This window comes from Apium graveolens, unplaced genomic scaffold, assembly GCF_009905375.1.
Source record: "Apium graveolens cultivar Ventura unplaced genomic scaffold, ASM990537v1 ctg2902, whole genome shotgun sequence".
NCBI lineage: Eukaryota > Viridiplantae > Streptophyta > Magnoliopsida > Apiales > Apiaceae > Apium > Apium graveolens.
In genome coordinates, this window is record NW_027417841.1 from 1 (window position 1) to 7,242 (window position 7,242).

Here is a 7,242-nt window from a genome sequence, read left to right on the forward strand (position 1 = left end):
GTTCACTCAGAGTCTCATACCTCTCAATAAGCACAATACGCCGCAAAAGCCATCACAAGAAAAGCCTCATAACGTGCAACACAGGAGAAGGTAACTTATGTTTGTCTCTTGTGTGCTTGTAGGTGTATTTCTCTGGAATTCATTGTCTCTTTTTTTTTCCTTTTGGTTTTAGTTATCAATAAATGACATTGGCTAGGACATCAATTTCGATTGCATATGTAATGTGAAATCTATACTTGATAGTTGATACGACTTATAACAAACGCAATCATGTATAAATATGTATTGTACCATGTTTTTGAGTTTCACATAGGTTCACTATTATGGTTTAGTCTTTTTTTCTAGCTCATTTTAGGTTCCATTTCACCAACATTGCATATATGGGAGTTCTTACTTATTTTTTCTTGTAAACTGATGCTTGTGTAGTTTTTCATCTTTTCTAGGATATGTTACCTCATAATTGTCTTGTCAAGGAGCATGAGACAATATCTTTTACGTTCCCTAATCTTTTTGTCCTGTCATAATTGTGTGGTGAACTATCAAGACATATTATTGTCTCTGATGTAATGGCACAAAGTTCACATCCTAGTTTGACTTGCTTCCTACATCCCAATTTTGAATGTAATGACGGCTTGCTCTGTACTTTAAGCAAGAAGAGAATCTAATATTACCTTTTTTGAATTTGCCTGGTTCACAGTTTGGTGTTTTTGAGATTTCATGTGCTGAAAGTTGCATATTATAAAATATGGTTAAATAGTCCCTTGATGAACCAGTATCATATAACATTGACGTGTATGCTGTATCTATTTTTGTAAAGGGTGTAATCAGTATCTAGAACTTACTAATCACATTATGCTATTTTCTCATTGTCGTTTTGCTTACTTGAGATATAATTTGCTTGATTGGGTCGATGGATAACTTGTTCTGGAACTAATAATCCTTTCTAATATAGTAACCAAGTGTTGACCTCATCGTTGCAGGGATGATATCCTTTCAAGGGAATTCAAACTGAATCTGCAGCAAGGGGTCTTGGAGGATTGAAATATGGATGAATAGGCTAACAAGGTAGAGCCTATATCTGTTGAAGTAGTGTTAACATCTGTAGGTTGTGAAACAGTAATAGTTTATCATTATTCGAGAAAACATGAGTAGCTCATTTAGTAATCACCTGTTCAGAAATACATTATTCAACGTAATTAATTCTTATAAAAGTATGAAATTGTTTGAGTTTGATATCTTTATCAATTGGAAATAATACCATAATCTGAACTTGTTTCCTGACAACATGGATTGTATTGCAGGTATGCACTAGATGGGAGGAAGCACAGTTCTAGATCGTGTTTGGAACATTAGGGAGTTCTCCTGAGGCGATGAATAAAATTGGCGTTCTTGTCATTGTTTATGTACCCTCCCCTTTTGTTTGTTAACTTAAGTAATTGGCAAGTGTTTAAGTGAAACAAGTACACTGTTACATTGAGAATGTGCACGCTTATGATGTTGTCTGTTACTTCTATTGGCCTGTTTAATTACAATGACTACCGTGTTTATTATATGTGTTGAATATCGATAGATAGCTGTCTTTATTTATCTGTTGTGTACTCTAATTCCTTGGGAAATAAATGTAGAAGTGTTATCGCATATAATTTAGATATTGACTTAAAGATTGTGATTGAACTCTGTTACATGTAACAACTTATCATCATGAGCTTTGAGTTTCTTGATATGTGTTTGAAGTTCGAGGCTCAACTAGAGCTTTTTCTTGACCAATAACTCTGCTTGAAGGATAAATCAAGATAAAGTTCGAAGTTTTTCAAACATTAGGGAAGTAATGTGCATTTTATAAAAAGTATGGAAAACGGAAATGTTGGAGTAAGTCATGTGTTGTCTTGTTTTAGTTTAATTTCACTTATATGGATGTAGTATCTAACATTAGTTCCTATGATGTAACCATATTGATTTAGAGAACGAAAGACTAAAACAGCATTTCTTTGTTATCTTAGTCTACTAACCTGCAATTCAGAAGTTGAAAATTGTTTGCATAGCTGCACAAAATAGCCAAGGACGAAATTACAGAGTTAAAGTCAGTTACAGTTAGATATCAGTTAGAATCTGTTTGGTTGATAATTTCACGACTTTTCACTTCATTTACCATAAGATGGAATCATTATGTTAAGCGTGGTATAAAAATGCTTGAGGGTACGTAGTAGATATGGTTTGAGTCACAACTCTGATCATCAAATTATCAATAAACATGGATTAGGAAGGGTTTAGCACTTCAATTTTAGCTCCTCCATTTGTTTCCACCATGGATCCATGATATCATCTAAAGATCGGTTTTGTTTGCATCCATTGTGCTGCATGAGAGAGAATATTTCTCGATGCAACAGCAGAAGAAAAGCTTTCATGATAGTTGGAAGACGCATTAAACAAGGCAGTCTATATCTGCTTCTGCTTGACTTAAAGGACTTGATCAGGTAAAAAAAGGGTTTTTTTTAAAAGCAAGCTAGTAAGCTACTAGTAATAGAAAAATATGAGAATTTAAATAATGATCTGTAATACAATTTATAAGCATAAATGTCTGGTTCATATCCAACTTCCTGTAGTTGTTGCATGCTCACAGACTTCTGCAGCTTGTTCAGGAAGCCTATTTCTGCAAAGGTACTCACCAGAGCAGTGTATGTGCACTTGTGCAGATATCAGGTGCACACTTATAACTTTTCATTTTACTAATAGCCTTCAAGATCATGTATTCCGTTTTACTGAAATATTTAAGAATAGTTAACTCTTTATAGGAAGAATAGACATCTGGCTGCAAATATATAGGAGCCTTGAGGGATTTTGTAAATTGAAATAATAAGCTACCAGAACCAGTTGAGTTGGTCCAAGACAGTTTACGGAGAGGGAACCTACAAAATCTAGATTTAAATGATACTATTGGTTAATCACTTTATCATCAATGGGTGTACTAAGCCAAATTCTCATAATTCTAGATTTTATTCTCTCCACGCTTGTATTGGTAACATAATTCTCTGATGCAGACAATATTTTCTTTTTCTATTTTTGGATCAGAGAAGCTTTGAGATTAGTGCTATTACAAGACAAACTGAGTAAGCCTAGTAATATTGGATGATTGAATGTGACATGAATTTCTGTTGAATATTAGGAGTTGCTCCTTCCTCTATCACCATGCATGCAATTGCTCTATCTATAGTCTGCTTTGACGATGAAGCTCAATCTCTTCTATGTATCACTAGCTCCATCACTCACTCGTTTCTCTAAATGATAATTTGTTGCATCTTTCCAACTGCTTTTTTTGTGATTGTCGGATGTGTATTCTGAGGCATTAGTTGAAACCGTAAATTTAGTGAAAATCTTGTGTCCTGAACTCATGTGCCTCATAATTGTTATTATTCCTTCTTTTTAAAATAACTGCTATTATTTCATTTTTTTGCCAAACAGTAGACTCCTCTGCCTATGAATTCTTCATGTTGTCGCTGTTTATGGAGAGCTTGGCTGGCAGTTTAATCTCAGTCATATGGTTACTGCTTATTACTTCTTATATAGTGTTGTTTTATCACAACGGCTGCTGCCTATGAATACATAACTATTCATTCGATGACTTCCATCATCACTACATTATGTCCACTGCCCCTGCTATGTCCACTGCCCCCAATGACAGGTGCACCACATCTGGATTTATTCAACATTTTGTACGGATGATTCAATGTTCTTCAGAGAGTTAAATTAGATACTTCAATTGTAGCTTCTCGAGTGAAGTTAAGTTAGATTAAGTCACACTATATAGCACCAACTTGGGGTTTTAGTAGGTCAGGTTGCACACGCTAGCTAGGCTGAAACCAGATGTGAAGTTTGAAGGTGGTGAAGGAGCTTTGTTCTCGGTTGCTGCAACTGCAAGGCTGTTCATCACTGGTTAATACAATTGTCGTTAACATGCTTATATGCTTTGTCGACGCGGTGTTTTAAGTTGACATTTAAAAATCCCTTTGGCAAGGAGATTTCGGAGACATCTCCTTTGCAAGTGCCTAGTAATTTCGATTGATGCAATACTGCTGTGAGATAACCTAAAAGGAGAAACACAAAAAATGATAAGAAGTAAAAAGTGGGTGAATCCTATGTACAAACTACATGGCTACATGCCTCAAATGCAGAAACTTAAAACCAAAAGAAAGATGCATTGCAGCATCTGCAGGGATCCATAGGAAGACCAAGTGTACGTTGTGATCGACCAAGTAATGAGAGTGAAAATGAACATGCTGAACATAATAATGTTCATCTTTAAATGCCAGCGTTGGATAGTTTGCACTTATACCAGCATTGTCGAGTGCATCTTGATTTTGAATCAACTTTTCTGAGCTTTTGTTGTTTGTCTTATGTATTGGTAAAAAAAATAGTGTTTCCATCCGCATGTAAAAAGCTAGAGACTTGATTACTAACAGCAAACAAGAACTGTACGCGTAATATTACTTAACCCAAAATTTGTATCAACATATTTACAAAATAATGTGAAGGGGTAAATGTTGAAATTTAATTGGTGGGCACAAATTTGTATCAAAATATTTACAATATAACTTGATAAGAAAAGTGTTAAAATTTAATTTGTGGGCGCATATGAATACAAAAATACTATTAATAAAATATATTTGAAAAAGAAAAATATAATATTCGAGTCCTCTGACGTTTGTCCTGCCATTAGTCGTCAAAACCATGCTCGTATGTCCTCAAAACAAAAATCCTTCAGGTTAATGTGCAGCTCATTGGTTGGTGCCCTGAGTAGAAAAATCTTATACACTTGCTTATGAGTACATGAAAATTAGGTTAATGTCCACTTTTAACTTCTTCTTTTAAGTACAGTAAAACCTCTATAAATTAATATAGTTGGGACCGGAGAATTCTATTAATTTAGAGAGGTATTAATTAATCGATAAATTAATAATTATTAATTTATAGAGAATTTTCGGTAGCAAACAAAATTAACTTTTGATTAAATTTTATTCACATAAATTTAAATAAAATGAATTGTACAATTTATATTTTATACTTAATTCAATTAATTCAATGTATATGAATTTAGAAAGTAAATGTAATGTACAATATATTAGATTCAAAGTCCATGTAGTGTATAAGTTAAATTCATTGTATTTTACATAGAAAATATTCAATGTATATTAGGAAAATTCAAAGTACATGAATTAATTTAATTCATTGTATTTTACATAGAAAGTATTCAATGTATGTGTAGTCATAAAATATATTATATATACTGTATATACTAGATTGGGGGAAAATTATACAAACAAAACAATGGCTTCTCATCTAAAAGGTGTCACAAAATCAACAATGACGGATGAAGCAAGAAAAGCATTATGTGAATATAAGAGCTTTCAAGATGCAGGAATTAGAAGAGCTTTCAAGATGCACTAATCGCATGAGATTGTTATCGTGGGTTATTAGAAGGTTATGAGTTGGGACAATCTAGTCCAGGAAAGATTAATGTTTTGGATGCTATCAATTATGCAGTCGCGATGTGGACGACAAATGTAAAATAAGAGTCAATAGCAAGGTGCTTTCAACATTGCAAAATTCGTTTCATAGATGAAATTTCGAGCATATTTAAATGAACATACAACTCCGGAAGAATACATTCATGAACTTGAGATTATGATTAAGGATCTAGGTTATCGTAATAAAATGGATGTTAATAATTTCTTAGATTATCCGGGTGAAAATGAATCATGTTCCGAGGTCCAGAGTATAGAAGAGATTGCAAACACCATCCTTGAAATAGTGTTGAAGATGATCTTGAAGACGATACAACACCGTTGGAGCCGGTTACACGTAAAGAAGCACTCAAGGCATCAAAAATGCTTAATAACTTTTTGATGCAACATGAAAGCACCACACCCGAGCTTTGGATGCAATAAGGAAGATTAGGGATGAGTTTCATGTGATTTAAATTATATGAAAAAGCAAACTACAATTGAATCATATTTTACAAAGATGTAATAGCTATATTTTATGAATATAAGGTAATTATTAATTTATAGTTTTATTGGGACCATATTTTTATACAGGGTTTTCAAAAAAATGATTATCTTATTATCTTATCGAAATTGATCATTTTTGAACTGACCCAAGTCGGGATCGGACAAATTATTAATTTAGAGAGATTATTAATTAATCGAGTATTAATTTACAGAGGTTTTACTGTATTAGCCTGATTTTGACTGAAATTTAAAATTATTGACATTTTACAATTTAAGAACTGAAAAATATATTTTTATGGAATTTAAATATAATTTTAATAACATAAATTTTTTAATTTTTTTTAATTATAGTCAAAATTTGGTCAATAAATAAGAAGCGGTTAATTTGAAGAGGGAGCCCATGCCAACATGTTTGGCCCAGTGGTTTTAAATGGGCCGAGATCACCTAATAGCAGCACTTTGATAATCTGGATTACTATAGCATATACAAGCGTGTTGCCGGTGGGCTGTTTATGTGGTTCTGAAACAATCTAATAGACTAAAGGGCCTTATGACTGTATAACTGGGCCAACGGAAGCTAATGGGTTGAAAAGACTACCATTTTTAGGCTCAAATGCTCAGATATGAAGAAAGTTAAAAAAAACTCTGAGAATGCATGATTATTTTGTATTTTCAGTTTTTTTTAAAGTATTTCAACTACTTGATAAAGTAACGGCAAACAAATTTTGCTTTCAAAAACCTGAAACGAAGTTGTGTTTTTACTCTAGTGACAGAGGATTATTTCTATGAAATCTGTTATTTGGAGCATTTAATTCAAATATTTTCAGAAATGTCCAAGTAAATTATACATATATGAGTAGGACTTCTCACGAACCGAACTGTTCGTGAATAAGCTCGAACTCGGCTCGTTAAGAACTCGTTTGGCTCGGCTCGTTCATAAACTCGATCTCGAGTTCGAACACACAAATGTGTTCGTTAAGCAAAACGAGTTCGAGCCGTGTTTTGTAATGTATGACTCGAACTCCGCTCGAGCTCGTTCGGCTCAAGCTCATATTAAAAGCACGAAAATAATCAAATATTTCTTGAATTTTTTATATAGTAGCACTATTAAATTTAAAAAAGATAGAGAAACATAAAAAGAGATGAGGATAAGAGGTTGTTAATAGGCGGACTACAAAAAGAAATAATTGGGCTTGTGCTTGTGCGGAGGAAGTCAACTAGGGCTGCACATGGGCTG

General features: G+C 33.4%; 1 long non-coding RNA gene across 1 annotated transcript; it reads left to right on the plus strand.

The window, feature by feature from the left end:
• LOC141700762 (uncharacterized) lies at nt 1-1,583 on the plus strand. The gene is made up of 3 exons (XR_012566491.1): nt 1-90; nt 981-1,065; nt 1,302-1,583. It is a non-coding gene; the product is annotated as an uncharacterized LOC141700762 (long non-coding RNA).
• The last annotated feature ends 5,659 nt before the right edge of the window (nt 1,584-7,242 follow it).